This window comes from Pipistrellus kuhlii, unplaced genomic scaffold (genome assembly GCF_014108245.1).
Source record: "Pipistrellus kuhlii isolate mPipKuh1 unplaced genomic scaffold, mPipKuh1.p scaffold_m20_p_4, whole genome shotgun sequence".
NCBI lineage: Eukaryota > Metazoa > Chordata > Mammalia > Chiroptera > Vespertilionidae > Pipistrellus > Pipistrellus kuhlii.
Window position 1 is genome coordinate 27,475,323 of NW_023425540.1, and position 23,819 is coordinate 27,499,141.

The following is a 23,819-nucleotide window of genomic DNA, read 5'->3' on the forward strand; positions in this document are numbered from 1 at the left end:
GAAATGTTAAAAGGAAAGCATGTAAAGACTCAACCACATGCACAAAATATTCTCATGTAAAAATATTCCAAAGGAAAAAAATCAAAAGGTGGTTAAGAAACTGGGGGAAATATTTACATTAGAAACTCCATGGCCAAGTAGAATACTATCTGCACTATTTAAAGAATTTCAATAAAATTAATTGAAAAATAATCATCCTGAAAGAAAAGTAAGCAAGGAACTAACAGGCAATTTATAAAGGAAAAATGTCAAGCCTTACTACTATTTGAAGAAGTTATACCATTTCCCCCATATCAACTTGGCAACATTGTTTTAAAATAATACTACTTAAGATATAGGAAAGCATCCTCTCTTATATACTGCTGTAGGAAAATAAAGGGAAAAAACTTTCTGGAGGGCAATTACACAGAAGAATCATTCATATATATATATATATATATATATATATATATATACCCCTAAACGACCATCGCAACTGAATGGATGACCGAATAGGCTGCATGGGTTGACCAGGCCAACAGAAGGGTTAGTGAAGGGCACCAAACGACCAAGCAGCAGGCTGCATGGAGCAACCAGGCTGGTAAGTGGGGCAGTGAGGGGTGACCAGGCCAGCAGGGGGAAGTGGAAAGGGGGATAGTAAGGGGCAGTCAGGCAGGCAGACAGGTGAGTAGTTAGAAGCCAATGGTCTCAGATTGTGAGAGGGATTTCCAGATTGGAGAGGGTGCAGATTGGTCTGAGGGGACTCCACCCTCATGCACAAATTTTGTGCACTGGGCCTCTAGTATGCTTATAAAGATACTAGAGGCCCAATGCACAAAAATACATGCGAGAGTAGGCCTCCTTTCCCTCAGCTGCCGGCATGGGCTCCCCTCCAGCATCAGGGACCCAGGCTGCTTCCCTCGGGCCACCTGCAGGCACTTGGCACATGGCTGGCTTCTCTTCAGCCTCAGCTTCATCAGGAAGAATGTCCAGAATGATGTCCAAAAGATGTCCAGTCTAATTAGCATATTACACTTTTATTATTATTGAATATACTCTTTAGTCTACCAGCTCTCTTTCTAGAACTATATCCTGGAAACAACTCCTATTTTGCTACAATTAAATACATAACAATCTTATAGTAGGAAAATTAATTTAATTGGATAAGTGAATACTTTCTAACTGTAACAATTACCTCCATATGAAAATAATGCAATAGTAATAGAATAGTTAGAGGCATGAACAGATGTTGGTAACAGCTCTATCCACTGAGCCAAACCGGTTTCGGCACATTTTTATTTTTGGTGTGCCCTGGAATTTTAGTAATTAGTTAGTGTCATGAGATAAAAAAGGTTGAAAATTACTGATTTAAAGTACAATTGAGTTAACGGATTCCACATATGATAGTTAACAGCAGCAGCAGTAGCAAGAGCAGCAGTAGAAATAACAATAGAAACAACGCATGACACAAAGCAAATGGCAGGCTGACTCACAGTTAACACGTCAGTAACAGTATTTGGTGGATAGCTAGGTTTCTATACCCACTTTGTCGGTGTGATGCTTCTGGTGTAGCAGGATGGACCTTGCTATGTCTACTCTCCCTCTCCATCCTATCCCCTCTCTTTGGCAGATTTGGGGCCAGAAATTAGAGGGAAAAACACAAGAAAACGACATGCATATGGACATGGAAACTATGAAGGGACAGAAAAGAGGTCTGGAGATGCTGCTGCCTCCCCTGGGTGCCTCAGCAAGTCCTCAGCATGGAGTGGCACAGGTTGACCTGAGCTGGAAAACACTGCCCCAGGTCGGTGGGCTGCCAGCTACTGTGTGTGGTGATGGCCTGGGTATAACTTAGCACACAGGAGTGGTTACAGACCATGCTGTGGCCTCCAACTCACTAACATGTGCTGATTTCTAAGTACCCCAGTTTGAATGGAGCAGAGCAAGTTGCATGTTTTCATCCACTTCTGGTAAAATGCTTTTATTTCAAAAGGTCCGTACAGGGCCCCTGAAAATCGACAAACACCATACAGATCAGTCTACCAATCAATAAAACCATAGACTTTACAATAGCCTCTCTACCAACCTGTATTTCGTTTTGAGATATATCAGCACAGTCATTATGACCAGTAATATTTAAGCATAATTTGCCTTGGAGAAAAAGCCTATTTCTACTTAATTCTCATTTGCAGATTTATCTTTGTAATTGCTAATTCCTTGACTTCTGATTCACTCCTTCCAAAACTACAGACATGAGGTTCAACAGAAGACCATGCTCTCTACTGAAACAGTTGAAGATGAAGTGGAAAAAAGAAATAGCTTTTAAAATGGGGGGTGAGGAGAGAGAGAAAGAAAACAAACACCCACACAGTGAGTATGTGTTTAACAAGGATAGTTATCTAAAGGTCACAGATTGGCAGAGGAAATATGCTATTTACCAATGGCAGGAAGGAGAAAATCCCAAAGACACATAAAACTCACTCTAAATATTTGCCATTCTGTTTTATTTAAGACCAGGATACATTAACAGGGGAGAGCTGAGTACAAACTGAGGACACCAAGCTGCAGGGCCAGTTCCCTTACTCAGCAGCAAGAAATTGTTCTCACCAGTTCCTAACTGGTTTCAGCAGAAATAGTGATTTATCCTTGGGGATAACTTCAGAGGATTTCTATTTTACTGTCAATAGTTCTTTAGGGATAGAATTTTTAAATTTATCTTATTACATTTATTTATAGTAGATTCTAGTTCAATTATTTTGATGGATTTAGCTCATAATTTTGCTTATGACCATTTGTTTGAGATCTCATAAAATTAGCTTGGATTTATTTTGTTGACATTCACAATCATTCCAAAAGTATAAAGTAACAAATGATATTTTGTTAAGAGAAAAGGCAGTTATTAGTCACTTGTGAAAGTGTGCAGTGATCAAAAAAAGGTACCTTCCCCATAAATTAAATTATATGTGACCTTCTTTATATTTGGAAGTTCTAGGACTGATTATTTAAAAGCAAAATCATGTATTTACCAGAATAACTCAGAACAAAACCAGGGCTTTATGAGACCTGGCAGTATTTCTTAAAACAAAATATTATTAGTTTATAAATTTAATGCAGGCACACCGATATCTGCCCCACATATAATATAATACATTTTGCTTCAGAAAAAAACTTCAGTCATATTTTGATTATAAACACTTCTTGATAATCACAACAGTAGTAGGTTTTGGCTGTGTGAAGGGTTTTCCGTTTCTCATATGATCAGCAGACAAAGATGTACACTTTCATTCTGAAGACGCTCATTTGGTTTCCCTCACATCTCATCAACAAACCTATGCTTCACTCCCAAAATTCCTTTTCTGACTTACCTTGTGCAAAAAAAAAAAAAAAAAAAAAAAAAAAAAAAAAAAAAAAAATCTGTAACAGGAGAGTTGCTGCAGTGGAGCCAGCATGAGATTGTGGCCAAGGAAAATGAAATCTCAATTCCTACCAATGATATAAATCTCTGATATTCAATAGCAGGAAAAGGAGGGGAACTAACATCCATCTAATCTCAGTGTTTTCATAGCAGATTTTTAAAAATATAAATGAAGAGCTATTTATTTATTTTTCCTTTTAAATGTGTTTTTATTGATTTGAGAAAGAAAAGGAGAAGGAGAGAGAGAAAAACATCGATAGGCTGCCTCCTGCACATACCCTAACCAGGGATCGAACCAGCAACCTTTTGATGCATAGGATGACATTCAGCCAACTGAGCCACACCAGCCAGGGCTTATCGCAGATATTATAATGAAAACAATTCAAGCTCCTGACTCAACAGAGGACAGTTTTGCATAATGCTTAGTTTCTTATGCCTCCAAAATGTAACTGATATTTATCTATGATCCAGATATATTAAGCCTGAAAAAGAAAAGTGCCTAGAATTTTTTAAAGCCTACAGAAAACTGCCTAAATAATTATTAGCAAATAACTTGGAAGAAAATATTTGTTTTCCCCATCCCACCTCCACACACTGGAGCACAAAAACATGTTTTAAAAGAGTTTAACACAGAAATCATTAATTTCATTGTTAAAATTTCCCTAAAATTAATTTTTAAAGATCACGTGGAAAAATCTTAGGAGATTTTGTAAAATGTACAAATTCAATAAGGCAGCCCTAGCTGGGTTTGCTCAGTGGATAGAGCATCAGCCTGAGGACTGGAGCGTTCTGGGCTCTATTCTAATCAAGGGCACATGCTCTGGTTGCAGATTCGATTCTCAGTAAGGGGCATGCAGGAGGCAGCCAATCAATGATTCTCTCTCATCATTGATGTTTCTATTTCTCTCTTCCCTCTCCCTTCCTCTCTGAAATCAATAAAAATATATTTTTTTAAATTTAATAATGCAGAGTTAACAAGACAAGTTGCTCAACTTGACTGCCAATTTATGGTGTTATGAAGTAGGTAATCTAACTTCCATAATAACAATAGATAATGATAATATTTTTTCTTTCAGACTGCGTTTATAATAGTGTATTTCTTCACTGAATAACATGTATTCAACATGTTAATTTTGTGAAGTACTCTGTATGTATATGTTTAAATATGACAAAAGTTAAAATTAAAGAAAGGTTAAGATGTTCTGGCTTCAAAAACAAAAAGAGAGTCAGAGTTAAGTGCAAAGACATATGAGAGGTCAAGTGAAAAGAATTTAGGGGGTGTTTTGAAGGAAACAAATGCCCCATGAATGGAACCAAAAATTAAGAAAGCATTATTCTCCCTGTTCAGAACAAACTAAACTTCTGTTTAGCTGGAATTAAACAATCACCAGTTCACACAACTTTCTATTTTATTAAGTCACCTTTTGTGAAAAAGAGACAAATCCTCAATAATAAAGAGGTAATATGCAAATTGACCATCATATCCTTGCACAAGTTGACCGCCCTCATGTGATCACAAAATGGCCAGCAAGGGAGGACAGTTGTGGGCAATCAGGCCATCAAGGGAGGGCAGTTTGGGGAAACTGGGCATGCAGGGGAGGGAGGACAGTTGGGGGTGACCAGGCTGGCAGAGAAGAGCAGTTGGGAGCAATCAAACCAGCAGGGGAGCAGTTAGGCATCAATCAGGCAGGCAGAGGAGTGGGTTAGGGGGTCATCAGGCTGGCAGGCAGAAGCAGTTACGAGCAATCAGGCAGGCAGGCAGGCAGGCAGGCAGGCGAGTGGTTGGGAGCTAGCAGTCCCTGTGGGATCAGGCCTAAACCAGCAGTCAGACAACCTCCAAGGGGTTTCACATTGAAGAGGGTACAGGCTGAGCTGAGGGACAACCCCCTGTGCATGAATTTTGTGCACCAAACATTTAGTTTATAATAATAAAGGCATAAAATGCTAATTAGACCCAACAGCTGAATGACCTTCCAGACGTCATTCCAGACATCCTTCCAGTCGAAGCCAAGGTGGCAGGGTTGAGGCAGAGATTGTTAGGGGTGATCAGGCAGGCAGGCAGAGTGGTTAGGGGTGATATTTCTTATTCCTCCTTTTGGAAAGTTTTAATAAAAAGTTAAATAAGAACTAAGAAGAGGAAATGCCTCTGAATTTGGATCTTTTAAATTGAAGAATATTCAGCCCTTAGGATTTACATATCTGAGAAAACACTGAAAGCTTCTTGTTCAAAAAAACAAAAGCAAAATCCAGATCCTCTTCAACTAACCTGAGTGTCATCTCATTTCCACTCATTTTCAATATAATCAATCATATTTAATTACCTTTTTAATCACACTGAAAAAATAATCACACAAGTTCAGATGTTTATTCTTGGTCAAAGCAATACCAATGTATGCATCTTCATTCACCGAATCCACAAACATTTCACCAACCAAATGAAAGACCTTGAGTAAAGAAGAATACTTGGACCCTGCCTTCAAAGTACTTATAATTTGCTCTGGAATATGTATTTGCATACCAAATTACTATAAAATGGAGTAAAAAGTAGTAAATGCCATAAACAAGCTTTAAACTATGTGATATTTCTGAGACAGCAGCCACATTAAAAAAGAGATAAAATTTCCCAGCATTTTAAAAATCACTCTAGGAAATATTCCAGATTGTTAAACAGACCTAAGAATATAAAGCATTACAAGTAAAGGGGGAAACAACAAAATTTAAAAACTTTTAAAGTAGCATCTTCATTTTCTCACTCAAATACATACATTCCAATAAAACATAAAATGAGATCAAATTTCTCCAAACTTTGTCCATTCTTTTTGAGAAAGCTTGTTTCAAAGGCACAGCAACTTTAAAATTCAAATGTGAAACAAGGGAACTTCTCATCATTATACATGTGCATTGGTCAAATTAGCCTTAGGATTAAAATTGCAATTTAATTTTTCAATTGACACTGTAAACATGCACAGTCAGAAGCCTCTTACCTTTGCTGTTTAATTATCCATCTGATTGTAGCTCAGATCCACTCTTTATAATCCAATTTTGAGAAAATGATGCATGTACTTAAAAGTATAGCTTCTTTGTTCAAGTAGAAAGTTGACTGAATTCTCCTAGACTAAAAAGAGATCGGCATGTTTGCTTGTGTGTATCAGATTACTTAATTGCAAAACTGGGAATTATTCCATAGATGTGAATGGATATCTAATTTATGTCACAAAGGAGAGATTATACTCGTAGGAGATGTTATTGGCTTGCTCATTTTCCTAACTAGATTTTCATGCACATGAGAATTTTAAGTCAGGAAAATATTGCCAACAATGTTCCACCAGAGACAACCAAAAAGAGATCATAAATGTCTAGTTATCTATAAATAATGATAAAATGGAGATCTTTGGGAATGTGATTACTGCTGGTTTAGCCTGAGGAGTTTTAAATTTATATTAACCCACATAAATTACAGTGTGCATCCCGATTTTAATTTATGAATTATAATAGGTTTGTTGTACATTTTGTCTCATAATGAGAAAAATCTAGAAAAAGAATCAACTCCTTTTCTTTCAGTTGTCAAGTCTATAGTGCCTCTATCTCTGCACGTTGACAAATGTACTTCTGCCCTCTAACTTCAATACATTCTTCTCTGCGTCACTTGTCTGAACTTATTGGTCTATAGTTCCTACTGCAATTTCTAAGCTATCTTTTAGAGATCTTTTGAGGAAATACCTTACCAGAGCATCCCATATGTTCTTTGGTGTTCATGCTCCCCACCCTCTGCTTTGTTTTCCTGCCTTGGCACCATAGGAGTACACATAAATAAGTCTATACCTTGTGGTGGCTTGTTGGTACTTGAATTAGTTCAGAAGCTCTTTTTAAGAAAAGGATTGACCTGGGAAATAAGATATATGAAACCTGGTCTTTGTGTAGCCTTGGGTCAGATTTAGGCTTCACGGGACCTGTCTTCTCAGGCACAAAATGAGAGGACCCTGCTAGATGATCAATTTCAACAGTTCCGACAAACCTAAAACCAAATGACTCTCTTGCTCTTTGACTTAGGACCTCACACCTGGATGCCATTTGTTATAGTTAAAGATGGTTGGCCCTTCTCCTAGTGGATATAAACTTAGACAAAGAAAAAAAACACATGCATGAGGAGAGAATATAAACAAGAAAAAAGCAGGCAGAGATGGGTTCACGGCAAGAGCAGTGGAATGGAAGGACAGAGGATGAAAGAGAGAATAATGAGCTGAGAGTGGCAAAAATCTAGAGATATTGCCCTAACCCAGTGGTTAGCAAAATCATTAGTCAACAGAGCCAAATATCAACAGCACCGTGATTGAAATTTCTTTTGAGAGCTGAAAACCGACTTCTGCTCATGGACCATAAAGTTTCAATCATACTGTATGTGCATGCCTGCACGTGGTATTTTGTGGAAGAGCCACACTCAAGGGGCCAAAGAGCTGCATGTGGCTCGCAAGCCGCAGTTTGCCGTCCACTGCCCAAACCAGTTTGGCTCAGTGGATGGAGGAGCCTGCAGACTGAAGGGTCCCAGGTTCAATTCCGGTCAAGGGCACGCACCTTGGTTGTGGGCACATTCCCAGTAGGGGGTGTGCAGAAGGCAGCTGATCGATGGTTCTCTCTCATCGATATTTTTAACTCTCTATACCTCTTCATTCTCTGTTTTAAAAAATCAATAAAATATATATTACAGATATTGGGGAATATGAGTGGGGATCAGAGCAAAGTATTTAGGAGAACAGAGACGATACAACAAATGTATGTACAGTTTAGTGAACTAAAGAATAGGTCTAAATGAGAGTATGCAACTCTAATTACAGAGCATAAAATTTGAAAAAGTATTATCTGCGTTTTTTTCTATACTAACAAATACCTGCAGAAAGAAAACAAAGCAAAATATTTGGATATTGAAATGATAACTTTAAATCACTTTAAAGGAACAAAGTTATTTTCTACTATGGATTTACTAAACACTAGATGATGACATTTTTTAAAGTCATACATTATCATTAAGAAATAAGCACAAGAGAAATTCTAGCACAGGGCCTGGGAGACAGTAGCATAAATATAACTCAGAGGGAGAGAAGAAGGGAGGACAGAGTAAGAAAGGCTATATTTTAAAGAGACATAAATCGTCTTCTGGAGCGCAAAGCCCATACATTAAAAAGGAGAGAGGACAAAAGAATAAAATATGCCAATGTAAGTTTAAGATTCCAAACAAGTTGCAAGTACAAACTATAGTAAAAATTTAAGCAATCAGCCGAAACCAGATTGGCCTAGTGGATAGAGTGTCGGCCTACAGACTGAAAGGTCTCAGGTTCAATTCTGGTCAAGGGCATGTACCTTGGTTGCCAACACATTCCCAGTAGGGGGTGTGCAGGAGGCAGCTGATCAGTGTTTCTCTCTCATTGATGTTTCTAACTCTCTATCTCTATCCCTTTCCCTTCCTCTGTGTAAAAAAATCAATAAAAATTTTAATTAAGCAATCAGAGCTCAACAACTTAAGAATGCACACACACACCCTTACAGTTCAGTATTCAATGAAAGAGGCAAATTTACAAGAAAATAGTAAATGTCATTGTTCATGAAATAACCATGATCACCTCCACCAGCAGTAGCAGCTCCCTAGGAATGTCTCTAGAGAACAATCATTCCTAGTTCGTACGTCATTAATAACCACAGAGCATTCATGCCTGTTACTGTTACTCCACGTGCAGACCAGGAAGGCATGCAAGGACCTTAGTGGTCAATTAAAGCCTAGTTTCTCAAAGTAGTGTGCTTCACAGTAAAGATGAGTTGACTGTTGTGAGTGGCTTCCCACTAGAGGGTTTGAAATCCCAGACTATTCTTAACATTTGTGGAGCCAAAGCCCCCCAGGAAATAACCCCACTCCTCTCTTTCCCAGCTTCAGTTCTATTCTACAGTGTGAGAAGCCTTCTACATACTCATGAGGACACTCCAGCCCACACACCCAAAGTTCACACCAAGCCCCACACTCTGGTCCCAGGAGTGTTCACACACATATAATATAGTTCACCCTTAAAATTTTGACCCTAAGAGAGACCCATAGAGGCTCTGGGAGTAATTTTTGGATTACTTAGAGAGGGGATACCAAGCTGCTGAGCAGATTAGAAGTGAGGTGAAGGTGAGAGTGAGAGCGCTTTAGATAGACAATGTCCCTTTGGCCCTACAAAAACTTCTCCTCATGGGACAAGGTAGAGCTGGAGAAGGACCAGAGTGGGGCCCTAAATTAAAGTAAGGTACCTGAGGAAATAGTCCTTTTGGACCAAGGTCAAAGCATGTTACTACTGTTGATATATGTCTGCCTTGATCTGGGCTAGCCAGAAAACCTAATTAGCTCTATCTCATACTCCAACCAGCCAGACTGGGTAGAATTGGTTGTACTACATAGTGAAAATAACAACCTAGGTGCAAAAATTACTTCAACTCAGGTGGTCAGATGATTTTGATTTGAATAGCATGGAGTTCACAGAACAAGAAGATGCATTTCCTACACACAACATATTAGTACAGACTACCAAAGAACAAGTTACCATTCAAAAAGAAGCTTTGTGAACTGTTAAGTAGTGATCAAGCAGAGAACAAAGTTTTTTGTCTCAATTTCTCCTCCCTTACTTTCAGTCTACAGAGTATCATGAGTTGAGGCATAAGGCAAGAAGCTAAATTTAATGATGAACCTTCCCTCTTGTTCTCCCTTCTGATAACACCTCACCCTGACATGCCTGAGTTGTTTCCATGCGAACACAAGAACCACTTTTCCAAGAAAGTGTTCTTTACCTCTATTTCCCTCTTTCTACCACCAATTTTTTCTCATATTTTCAGGGTTCTACCTGGTGGTAGTCAACTAACTAATAGAATAAACTACCTACCATGTACCAATAGGCTAGTGAGTATTACCCATTGAATGAGTCAGTGCTCCAGTTAATTAGCATGATAAATGGGGTCTTGAGAACACATCACTTCTTAATCTGTAGGAATGACTCTAATAGAATGTGTATACATTACAAACATGGGATCAGGCCAGTAGGGGCATGAAGCTTTCTTGGAATACCTCGAATACATCATGCAGGCAACTAACTGCCTGTTCCACTGAGAAGCCTCTTTAGCTGGATAGGGGACAAAGAAAAGAGAAGAGAGAAAAGAAACTTGTCCTAACAGGTTGACAATTCAGTTGAAAAACAATAACATTACAAAGCAACATAAGGATACAAATGAATGAGTTACAAGGCCTTTTCCCTCCTGGTTTATAACTCTTCCAATAGTGTCATCTGTCACAGCTTTCCCTAACATTTTGAGAAAGAGACAGAAGACTTGGATTGAAGAGCAAAATAAATAGTTTGGAAGAAATTAGAGACATTTCCTTCTTTCTCTGCTCCCTCCTTTTCCAAAGCACAGAACTTGGGCCTTTGAAATATTTTTTTAAGTTATATGTGTATCTGTCTTTTAAGTCATATTTTTATTAATGTATCAAGGCACACATTTCAAATCCAGTCTTAATACTTAGTCACCATGAGAAAGTTGTTCAACTCTTCTTTGAGCCTCAGTGTCATTTATACAATGGGAATTTGTTTCAGCAAAGACCAAATAAAACAGCATGTGCATATGTGGGAGAGCACACAACACAACAGTGTTCAATTTGTGTGTTCAATGAGCATTCATTCATTCCAGGTGTTCTCTGCTTCAGAATTGCTCAGAAAAAGATCAGATCCATCCTTCTGTTACACTTTGCTAAGTATCGAATGTGTGTCAGAACCTCTGCTAAGCACTTGAGACAACTGCTATAGCCATCCATTGCTATTGGATAGTTTCTATTTTCTTTTCATATATATATATATATATATATATATATATATATTTGATTTTTTACAGAGAGGAAGAGAGAGGGATAGAGAGCTAGAAACATCGATGAGAGAGAAACATCGATCAGTTGCCTCCTGAACTTACTGGGGATATGCCTGCAACCAAGATACATGACCTTTCAGTCCACAGGCTGACACTCTATCCACTGAGCCAAACCAGTTTTGGCATAGTTTCTATTTTCAAATTACCCCTCTGCTGGTACTTTGGGAAATAGTTAAGAGTGTATGTTATGTTTGCTTGGTTAAATTCTACCTATTTGCAACATTTTGGAATGAAGCCTATTCCTCCCTGGGCTTCTTTAAACTTCAAGATTCCCACAATGGCTATTTTTTTCAAGAGACACAAACCAGCATAGTCTCTAAGAAGTTCTATCTTAGGTTTGATAAAAGAGAATTAAAATATATCTGGATTTTATCAAGCCTGGTTTCCAGGCTGCCCTGGGAGGCTGGAGTTGATAGGGATAAATTAAATTATTAAGAACAAAACTTCCAAATAATCAAAGAGAAGGGGTAATGGGCACTGCACATACCCTGCTCACCAGGCCATCTGATGCGGAGTCCACAATCCAAATGTGCCCCTCCTCATTCTACCACCACTGAAAACCAAAGTGCAGCAAGAAAAATCTGAAAAATTCCTGCTCAGCTGAGTCCCTACTTATGATCAAATAAAGGCTTCTTTAAAGCTTGAATACAAAGAACACCTTTTTCCTGGACAATTAACTACCTGAAGCAGTGTGACTTGGTACAAGTTTTATTGGTTACAAATGGGCAATAATGTAAGGTTATGGTGAAGCATAGTTTACACTATTAATTCCAGGGAAATCACATACTAAACCACCTGCTATATGTAAAAGCCATAGCTGTGTAGACCCCATGAAACTTCACTGATATAACCATCAAGGTAGAGCAGGAGTTTGAAAACATATTTTGGTGTAATTTTTGGCCAAAATGGTTGATTATACAAAAATGCCTTCTGTGTGTCCTTAGCAGCTTCTATTTTACCAGATCTATATTACTATTAGGAGAATAAGTGCCTTCAAAAAATGGAGAAAAGTGTAGAAAAGAACATGATTTTTTTTTTTTTACCTCCTCTCTTCAAACACTCACCTTCTCTATATGTTATGAAAGAAGAGAAAAACTGGGCCTGTTGGGAGAAATTCCTGACTGAAAAATGCATGAGCAGGGCTGGCACTTTCACAACCCCATTTATATCCTTTATGAAATTTACCTCCAGGACTGTGTGGTGCACAATCTCTGTGCTATACACAATCACCCTGTTGTACAGGGTATCCAACAGTCCACCGAAAGGAAAGAGCTCCTAGTATAGGAAAATAATGCTCTGTGAGCTAGTTCAGTCCTAATGAGATAAGGAGAAAAAAGAGAAAGTGTTCCTTGACTTTAATAATTAATTACTCAAGAAGTTCCATAAATAGATGCAGAAGAAATATCTGAAATTGTAAAAGATTTGATTCTGTAATCACACAAGAAAGAAAAGTCTTTCCCTTTGACTGATCCTTGGATAAACAAAACCACAGTGGAAATGGCTGAGCAAACAGTTTTCCTATCTTCGCATCTACACACCTGGTGGAACATATCAACAAGCAAAGAAAACATTCACCAAATTTCCATTGATGAAACATCCTGGGGAGAGGTGCCTTCCCTTTGGTTGACTTTGGAAACATTTAGCCATATAGTTCCAGTTTTTGTTTCAACTGAAAAATGCAGTTGTTATCGTAAATCGATGGCATGTAAGGACAAGCCAGCCTGAGGTTAGGACAGGGGATTTCTATTCAGGCCACATGAAGAATATCCCTGAATCTCAGTCAGGTGACCAAGTGTTATTCTGTCTAAATGTTCTTATCCCAAATACTTCAGAAATGCATAATGAGCCTACTTTCCTGGGATGCTAAAGAGTGTGTTAGAAACAGGGTCTCTAAATAGCAGGGGCAGGCCAGGTAACCCTAACATGGGGCTTGTGCTTCAGAGCACCTCTCTCCCACCCTCCTCTAACCATGCCTCCCCATGGGGTTAAGAGTCTGCAAGGTTGGGGGACATACCCACCTGGGGACCATTCCCCAGGAACCCATGACTATGGAATCCCCCGCCCCAAATGGCCCAAAGCCAACCTCCAAGGCCGGTGTGAGTCTTTGCACTCCCAAAAGCAGGCCACTTCATGGCCTAGGTGCACCCCTTTAGAAATGAGGAGTGACCAGGGGAAGCTGTTGGACAGTAAGTGTGAATAAAGTTTGAATGAACACATTGGCTTGTCGGCACACATTCCTACAAGGCTCCTCCAGCTGCATGGTGGATCCAGGACAGGAAGAGAGGGATAAGACTGGGAGGCCTCTTGCCTTGGATCTACAAATGTTAGATGTGGGTCTGGAATGGGCTAAATTACATCTCTCTCTCTCTCTCTCTCTCTCTCTCTCTCTCTCTCTCTCTCTCTCTCTCTCTCTCTCTCTCTCTTTCTCGCTCCCGCGCTCTCTCTCTCCTATTCTCACAGTGACCCATAACCATTTACTGAGTATAAATGGGACCCTAACCAAATGGGACACCAGCTCAACCACTGAAACCAAGACCACCCTGCAAACTGGAATATAAAGTGTCCCAAGTACATTGAACTGCATGTAGTGGCTTCCTTTATAAAGACCCCTCAGTGACATTGAGCCCAGAGTCCCATACATAATGGCCATCCATCAGCATCCAGCATTTTTCTTTCCCATCAGGCTCTTATGAAAGAGTGTTTATGCGAGATACACTCGAGAAATAAATAAAACTTCATTCTCATCAAGTACAACATGGGGCTATGATAGAAAGCATCATATGTAGTTTCAGCTTCTGTTGTTTATCTGCAAAGGAGGTGCAAACTGTTAAATTGTAAATTGGCATCTTAATAAAAGGAACAGAAAATAAAAGGGAGACCTAAGAAATCAGAGAACTGTCAGACATCTGCAAACACACTAAAGAGAGTTGGATACTATTGTATAATTCCTGCCTGAGGGAGAAAATCAAAGCTGGATAGTAAACAGACTTTGTTTTAATTTGCATCAATTCATTGTTCTGCTTATTTATGTATTCAATGGTTTCTTTTTGGTATGGACCCTGACCAGGGATTGAACCGGCAATCTTGGTATATCTGGAGGATGCTCAAACCCAGTGGTCAGCAAACAGAGCCAAATATCAACAGTACAACAATTGAAATTACTTTTGAGAGCCAAAATTTTTTAAACTTAAACTTCTAACGCCACTTCTTCAAAATAGATGCCCAGGCCGTAGTATTTTGTGGAAGAGCCACACTCAAGGGGCCCAAGAGCCACATGTGGCTCACGAGCTGTAGTTTTCCAACCACGGCTCTAACTAACTGAGCTACCCGGCCAGGGCCAGTAAACAGAACTTTAAAAGAAAACATTGTGGTGGCCTTTTCTGGGGAATGTAGGATTTAATCAGAACCAGTCAGTGTTTTCCAGAAGCTCACACCCTAGAGGAGGGAATTTCTGGTAAGGCCTAAGGCCACATCCTTGGCACCTGGCTAATGTGTCTCCCTTGCTGCTTCTTGGCAAATTCTAGTAGCCTGATTTCATCTCACAGCTGCTGCACCACACACATGCATGCACACATGCTCCCACACACTTTCTCTCTGCAGTGCTTCCAGTCAGTTTGCCCTAGTGTGTACCATCCTTTATACGAGCAGATCTTAAACATGACCACACATCATGTTACCCTGAGAGCTTCTCCAATATACAGATTCCCAAGCAGCCCCCCACAGAGACTGAAACAGAATGCCAGGCGAGGCTAGGATGTTTCTACCCTTAGTAAACAATCAAGATGACTACGAAAGCAAAACATCCTAACCCCTGGAGAAGCTCAGCTAGAGGAACACATACTAGGATGATGTTCCACAGGATGCAGCCGCGCCTTCATGCTGTTTTTCCAGCTTGCTCTCATGGTGGGGTCTTCCCAGAGAGACGTGAGGATGTTCTGCCCAACAGCCTGGCAGGAGGTGCCACCTCAGGCAGCTAGCTGTCCTTTCCTGCCACGACCAAGCTCCAACCAACTGCCAATTTCAACACGCCCTGGAAGGTGTCTGTATTTACTCCCTTTTGTGAAAAATTATTTGACTATTATTCAGAAATAAAAATACACACATGCACCAAGTTTATAAAAACTTTAGAATGATTTGTTTTTTTATTGGCAAACTATAGTGCTCAATGCAATGATAAAACTTCCCTTTGAATGAAATTTTCACCCATTTTTTTTTCCTTTCTCTCCCTCCTCTTTTCCATCTCACCCACTCCTATGCTGTGATATCTGAGCTTCCTGTTAAATTAAGGATTCTCAATGAATGGAGGACCAACCCTTCTAGAAGAACACATCAACATCTCCAGGGAAATGTGTGTTGTTGTTTTTTAATCCCCACCCAAGGACATGTGTTTTTATTGATTTGTAGAGAGAGAGGAAAAGAGAGAAACATTGATGTGAGAGGGAAATGTCAATCAATTTCCTCCCACACATGCCTTAACCAGGGATTGAACCTGCAGCCTAAGAATGTGTCCTGCCTGGGAGTCAAACCTGCAAACTTTTGGTGTATGGGACAGCACTCCAATCAACTGAATAACCAGCCGGGTAAATTTTTTATTTGGGAAAATGTACCAAATGTTTTAAAGGATAAAATATGCTACTCAATTTACCTTATGATTCAACCAGAATAAAAATGAGAGGACATTATAGTAATCAATCAACTTAAATTTTATGTTTTACAAATAGCCTAATGTAATCAGAAATAAGCCTATGTTTATAAGTAAAATAATGTGCCATTAGGTAATTGAGACAGGCTATCCAGTAGAAATTCCTCCTTGTGAGTGGAAAGTGACCCTGGAAATTGAGTCATCGGTCTGGCTGCTATCATCACAGATGGGTCTGCTGTTGATAGAGCAGAGGAGGTAAAAAGAGCTCTACGCTCCAGCACAGTTCTCAGGTTCAGCATTCAGCGTTGCCCAGTAAAGTATTAAGTACACTGCTACCCCTTCCCCTTTCTCCAGGGATGTCCCCACAGATCTCCAAAATGAAGCCTTTGCAAGAGAGCCTGCAGACCCTGACAGCTGAAAATCTCAACATGGCCCAGGGCACAAGTCAATGCTAAGCCTGGGTCCCCGGTTCCCACCCATAATGCTGATATGGCTCTTGGAGGTAGAGAGCTGTAAAAGTTAAAAATAAAAAGACCAGACCCAAAATGTGGAAAATGAACCCACATATTTCCTGAATGTGTGCTAAGCTGAAGAAATACTCAATCTATTTGACCTACACCTCATTTCTCTTGCTTTCTTGTTCTTTTCACTAAGCTTTAAATAATTTTCCTAAGTGAGGCTAAATGTTCACCTGGCACAAATCTTAACTTTCATAAATCATAAGACAGAAGACATGCCATTTAAGTATAAATTCAATAGTGAAATAGCTTGAAACAAAGTTTGGAAGAATTTGCACAGAGACAAATTTGTCAGTTTGGGATGGTGCAAGACTTCTGTTCCTGTTACTTAATTCTCTTCTATTACAAATATGTATTACTCATATGCTTTTTGAGCTTAAAAAAAAAGGAGGTAGAAAATATTGAAGGCATTCACCAATAGACGCTATAAGCATCAGAGATTATAATTAACTAGAGGCCCAATGCACAAAATTTGTGCAAGGATCTCAATCCCCATCTCTGCAGAGGCTGCCTGGGCCACCAATGCCACGGCTTCATCCGGAAGGTCATCTGGAAGTACATCTGGAAGGATGTCCAGTCCAATTAGCATATTACGCTTTTATTATTATAGATTATTTCAGTTAATTATATTGCTGTGTTATCTGCTAAGTCCATCTGCTAGTTTGAGTGGGAGTATTTGCCTGCAGTCTTATGTTGAAACATAGCAACAAAACAGTCTGAGATTTGGGGATTGCACACTTAGTTTTAGCTCATAGAGTGGATAAGATTCTTAAAGGAGAATAGGAAAAAAATATAAACCAGGCCAGCATGGCTCAGTGGTTGAGAATCAACCTATGAGCCAGGAAGTTATGGTTTGATTTTCTGTCAGGGCACATGTCCAGACAACAGGCTCGATCGCCAGTGTGGGGCATGTAGGAGGCAGCTGATCAATGATTCTCTCTCATCATTGATGTTTCTCTCTCTTTCCCTCTCCCTTCATCTCTGAAATCAATCATCTACATATGATTGATTTCAGAGATAAAATATATATTGCCATATTGAAATATATATATATATATATATATATATATATATACACACACACACACACACACACACTACATATATATATATATATATATATATATATATATATATATATATATATTGCCATAGTTGGGACATTGGGGAGCTTTAAGAAGCTCCTGTCCTTTTCTAGAAGCCCCTTTATCCAGCTTACCTACTCTCCTGAAATAGCTGCTAATTCTACAAATTAACTGCTTGCTGTTCAAGACAAAGATCTTCCCCAATAAAGGAAATAAGATGTCTCCTATCAGTGAATTTAAAAATGCATTCATTCAAAAATTACAGTCACAACTGACATTTCAGTTATATAGTTCTTCTTGCTTCCACTTTTAATAGAGGCTATAAGGCAAAAGGCAGATATCAAATGTTCTCTAAGGGGATTTAAATTGGCTCCATTAATCTTGGACTTCAAGACAATGTTTGAAAATAAATGTCTGGCTTAATATTTTACAAAAGCTCCTTTTAAAACATTCATGTTTCTTCTGTGCACCAAGGGAGACAAACTTTGTATTTTGGTTCTAAGTCAGGAGCAACTAAAGATGGAAATCACTCAAAGCAGCCTCCGTCTCTTCATCTCAGTCACTCAGTGGCTTATTAGATCACACTTTCGGTCCCATTATCTTCAAGATCTGACATTTTGATATCCCTCTCTCTAGCTATCATCTCAAACCTTTCCTATCACTTGCTGTCTGTTGAATTCATTCTGCACCTTTATTGATCTCTCCTGTCTGTTCTGCTTTCTCTTTTGTGTTTTTTCCTGGACATTTTAAATAAGGATACACATTTCCATCCTCATCCCTATATAATAGGGCCTAGTCAGAGAAAAACATGGCATATCCTTTCTAGCTGTTTATTTTACTCAATAATAAGTAGGTTAATACCTAAGTTTAAATAAACACATATCCATAATGGAAGTTTAAATAATCTATCTAATAAAAGAGTAACATGCTATTGTAATTGACCATACCTTCACAATGCCCACCAATCAATCAGGAGTGAGTATGTAAATTAACCCAACAAAGATGGAGGATAAATTTGCATACACAGGCTGGCCAGGGGTGGGGCAGGACACCTGTATCACCATGGCGACAATGCAGGCATTCTGCACCACCCTAGCTGCTCCAGGCCTCTGGGCAACATGGGAAGGCAGAAAGGCAGCTCCAGGCTGAAGCCAAAAGGCTGCTCCAGCCAGAGTGAAAGCAGTGTCGGCAGCCATTGGAAGGAAGACCCATTCTTGCATGAATCTTTGTGCATCAGGCCTCTAATTTAAATATAAAATTCAAGATTTTGGGATTTTCAATCTTCCTTTTTTTTATAATAATAATAATAATAATAATAATAATAATAATGATAATAATAATAAAGGCCTTCTACTTGGTTTTTCTATGTCATTACAGAAAATGATATCACTGCACTCAGCAACATCCTTTCCAGGCTTGCCTTTCTCTATAACACTGTTCCTTTAGGAAGCTCCTGCCCCTTTATCCAGTCAGTTCAGTCCACCTCCCTGCTTCACACAGATCTCCCATCATGCTCTGCCCGTTGCTGCCCTCCCTCCATCTGCCAGCAGAGAATGAGCATGGAGGGGAGGCAGAAGGGGAGAGTTCCCTCGATGCCTCAGAGCTGCACCCAGGAGCCCAAGTGCTCGAATTAATGACTTTGTTTTCAATTATTTGCCTTTTATTTTTTTTAGGGGGAAAAATAGGATTTTAACAGGATGTATAGCATATGAGATGTAGTCAATAATATTGTAATAACTGTGTATGGTTCCAGGTGGGTACTAGACTTATCCGAAGGATCACTTTGTAAACTATATAAATGTCGAACCACCATGCTGTACACCTGAAGCTGATATAAAATAATCTGAATGTCAACTATAATTGAAAGTAAAAATAAAAAACAGAAATCTTACCTAAAAGGATTACTGTCATCCACCACTTAACGATAAGCATATGTTCTCAGAAATGTGTCATTATGTAATTCAGTTCTGCAAACACCATAGAGTGCACTGACATAAATCTAGTTGGTAATGCCAACTACTATAATTGTATATGCTATACTGTTATACGCTTGGCAGCACAGTAGATTTGTTTATACCACTTCACCACAAACATGTGAGTAATATGTTGCACTATGATGTCATGACAGCTGCCACATCAGTAGTCAATAGAAATTTTTCAGCTTCATTATAATCATATTAGGAGACTACCTCATATATGCAATCTGCTATTTTATCAAATTTTTGTTATGCTACTCATGACTGTATTTAACTCCTTGATTAGAAAGTTCTAGGTAAAAGGCAAAACCAGGATGCTTAAGAGGAATGGAAACTGAATTCCATTTGCCTTTCAAGTCATCTTTTCCCTGATGTCACTCTCCCTTAGCATCTGGTCCTTCTCCTTCCTCTGGCACACATCAATTTGGGTAAGATCAGGCCTCAGATCCAACTTTCATCTCTTCCTCTGACTGACAGAGACTGCATCTCAAGGGAGGTTAAGTGACTTGCCAAAGCTTATGCTGTTTTAAATTGACTCCAAGTTTGTTACTGGGCTTATTTGATCTATGGCTGGAATTTAGGACCAAAGTCTTAAATTTGGGAGTTGTACACTTAGTTATAGCCAGAAGAGTGGATAAGATACTTAAGGGAGAATAGGAAAAAATATATAAGGCCAAGGTTGGGCCATTGGGGGACCTGCATTTAAAGGACACAGTAAGTCACTTTATATTGTAGTACGCAAATATGGCCTTCCCATTCAACTCCATGTGATTATTTTTTAAAAGTCATCCTATCATGAGGAACGTGAACATTCATCACTCTTGAATTAGACCTAAATAAAAGGCCTATTGTTGTTGTTTTTTTTCTTTCATTCATTCAGCAAATATTGATTGAATGTCTAGCAGATATCAGAAATCATTTTAGGAGCTGAGACTTCATTACTGTACCAACAGTTTAAATCCCTGTTGGCAGATAATTTCTCAGAACTACAATTACATTTGTAATTTTGCCATATCTGAAAACTTAAAACTTCCTAGAACAAATTATTTATTTCCCATTAATTTCACTTCCCCATCTCTTAAATGGGAATATCAAAACTTGACCATCTATATCACACAGACTGCAGTGAGAAGTGGGTGAAATTTCATCTATCAAGAATCTAGTGTACAGCCTCACATTCACAGATAATCAGTAAGTGGTAAAATGGAATTATGGTTGCACACTACTCTAAAACCTAGAGTCACCATTCATTTGTCCTTCAGAACTAAACATTGTAAGTAACCCTGTCATCATGGCCTAAATCTACTCATTCAGATACACTCTTCAGGATTTTCTATTTCTCCTACTTCTGCATTCAGCTCTGTGATATACTCAATACTTTATCTTTACTTCAAGCAATAACTATAGAATCATAGCTTTTATATTGAAGTTTTATATCTTGCCTGATACACATTAAATTCATAAGTAATTGCCGAAACCAGTTTGGCTCAGTGGATAGAGCGTCAGTCTGAGGACTGAAAGGTCCCAGGTTCGATTGCGGTCAAGGGCATGTACCTTGGTTGTGGGCACATCCCCAGTAGGGGGTGTGCAGGAGGCAGCTGATCGATATTTCTCTCTCATCAATGTTTCTAACTCTCTATCCCTCTCCCTTCCTCTCTGTAAAAAAATCAATAAATATATTTTTTAAAATTCTTAAGTAATTATTAAAACTTAGAAGGCCTATTCATATGACATAACTCCTAAAATGAACTCAGATATCACTGGAAGTGTCCTGGGTCTACTTTGGGAAACACTTCTCCATTTGCTCAAGTTTGCAAAGCTAATTTCAATATCTAAATTGGGTTTATCTAAATGAAACACATCTTGGAGAGCTCCAGAGTCTGCCATCCTCTCAGCCTCCACCACTGCTCTCCTGAGGCAAACCCTCAGCATTTCTCTCTGACACAACTGTCATAGTCTCACAGCTTCTACTCTTAAAACCAGGCCATGTCTCTCCCTGCCCTGAATCCACCAATGAATTCCTAACTCACTTAGAATAAATGCAAAGACCTTACTGTACTGCACAAAAGCCCAAATGGCCTGGCCCCTGCTCTTTAACCCAGCACATTTCCTAACACTCTTCCCAGGAGATGTGTGATTACAGCCACGTTGAATATTCAGGCAGCCTTTGCATCTGCTTACAGCATCCTTCCCAGATCATCAAGGCTTACTGCCTCACTTAGGAGGCCTTCCCTGAACACCAGTTTACTCGTCCTGCTTACCTTGCTTTGTTTTTCTCATAATTTACCAAGGATTAAAATTAGCTATTCATGTAAACGTTTCCTATCTGTTGAGTCCTATGAGATTTTAAGTTCCAAAAGCTTATATACAATGCTTATACACAATAAATATTTTGTCTATATTGTTGTATACTACTATACTATATTACTAATGCCATCTCAAACATTTATTGATTGAACACATGAATGGATGTGCAAAGGTGAATAATGAGTATTCTTTGAAACATGGCCAGTTTGAGGTTTCTCCAGAACTTATAGAGTGGGCAATAAGAAATAAAATCCTGGAATTTATGGAAACAAGAACATGTTAAAGCAAGAATAAAGATGAAAGAGTTTGAAAATAATGTTGGGGGTCTCCCTAAATTCAAATTCAAGATCACAATGTTAAAATATTTTCGCTAAAAGTCAAAAGAATTAAAATGACAAGTTACCTAAGCAAAAAGAGGTCTGAATGTTCAGTTTAAAATTTCTGCAATCATTTGAAAACAGCAAGATTATGTGGAAATATGTTTAACATAATTGCACTTCCAAACTGAACTATTAGCATCTCCTTAAATTATAAAAATGGAATAATCATTTACAAGTATAAATATCTTACACCCAATAGACTGTTGTTTTTCTTTGTGGACTCCAATAAAAACAAAGTAGAATCACATATGTTCCCTTCATCCTTCAGTAATTCTACCCTCGCCTCATCACAGGGGACTTCTGATTTCCACAGCACCAACAGTCTATTTTCATTACAGGACACTTCCTTCTTTCATCTTGAAAAAATTAACAACCTTCCTGTCCACATACCAAATTCACTTAAAGACCTGTAGCTAAAATAAACCAACAATAATTTGTTTCTGTTCAGACTTCTGTACTGACTGAGCAGTCTCTTCTTTCCCTTTCAAAGTTATTCTTCTTTCTTTTCTCTTTGCATATTTCCCAGAGGTTTGCACTCAAGTGTCAACTCTCACGTTGGAGAAATGAGTAAGGAAGCAGATACCCGAGGAATACATATGCAGCGTGAAGAGGCTTTCACACCCAGTCTCCTTCACACTCACAGCCTCATACAAGGGCCCAGAGATAATTTTAGCTCTTGCAGAATCTTTTTAATATTTTGTTCCATACACATATGCATCTTTGTATGAGAAGAAAACAGCCAGAAAACATTATTAATGATACAAATAATAATATGCACTTGCAGAGTCTTCTTGTAGATCAGTCTCCCTTGCTCTTCTTTATGTGGTATCTTAGTTCTGTAACAAAATACCATAGCCTATATGGCTTACAAACAGCAGAAACTTATTTCCCACAGTTCTGGAGTCGGGAAGGCCAAGATTACGGTGCCAGCTAGTTGGGTAAGGATCCCTCTTCCAGTTTGAAGACTTCTCAATGCATCCTCAAATGATAGAGGGGCTAGAGAGTTCTGTGAGGTCTCTTTTATGAGGTACTAACCCCATTTAGGTTCTGTCCTCATGATCTAATCATCTTTCCAAGGACCCAACTCCTAACACCATAATGTTAAATATTAGGATTTCAACATATGAATTTGGCCAGGGGATGGGGGAAAACACAAATTCAGTCCATAGCAGGTTGTGAGTAGAGCCAGGATTCTTGTCTTCCTTTTACAGTCAAGGAAACTCAGGCTAGGGTGGCATTGTCACTGCCTTGAGGTTTCTCTTCTGTAATATGACTAAATCAGAATTCACCACCAAATTCAGAGTCCTTTTCTGTACACTATGGTCCTGAATAATACAATGTTGGAAAACTCAAAACAATTTTTTTTATAGAAAAGAGATAAATGTAAAAAGAAATATAAAGAGCAGATAAAGGAAAAGAGACAACAGAGGTATTTACATTTACACTGCACAATTGTATAAGAAAACCATCTCCTAGCTGGTAACATTTCTAGAATATTCTACAGAACACAACAGAAAGTTATATAATTTTATATCGTGTGATATACTCATAACAGCAGAGTAACAAATACCAAAGTGAGGAT

General features: G+C 38.8%; 1 protein-coding gene across 3 annotated transcripts in view; it reads right to left on the reverse strand.

The window, feature by feature from the left end:
• Positions 1-23,819, reverse strand: part of PDE4D (phosphodiesterase 4D) — a 1,149,946-nt gene that overhangs the window by 1,117,293 nt on the left and 8,834 nt on the right. For 2 of the 3 annotated variants that reach the window (XM_036410645.2, XM_045571772.1), the window contains exon 2: positions 6,379-6,509. The gene's annotated coding sequence lies outside the window, so the exon portion shown is untranslated. The remainder of the gene's footprint in view (positions 1-6,378; positions 6,510-23,819) is intronic. The other variant, XM_036410646.2, reaches the window with a different exon arrangement.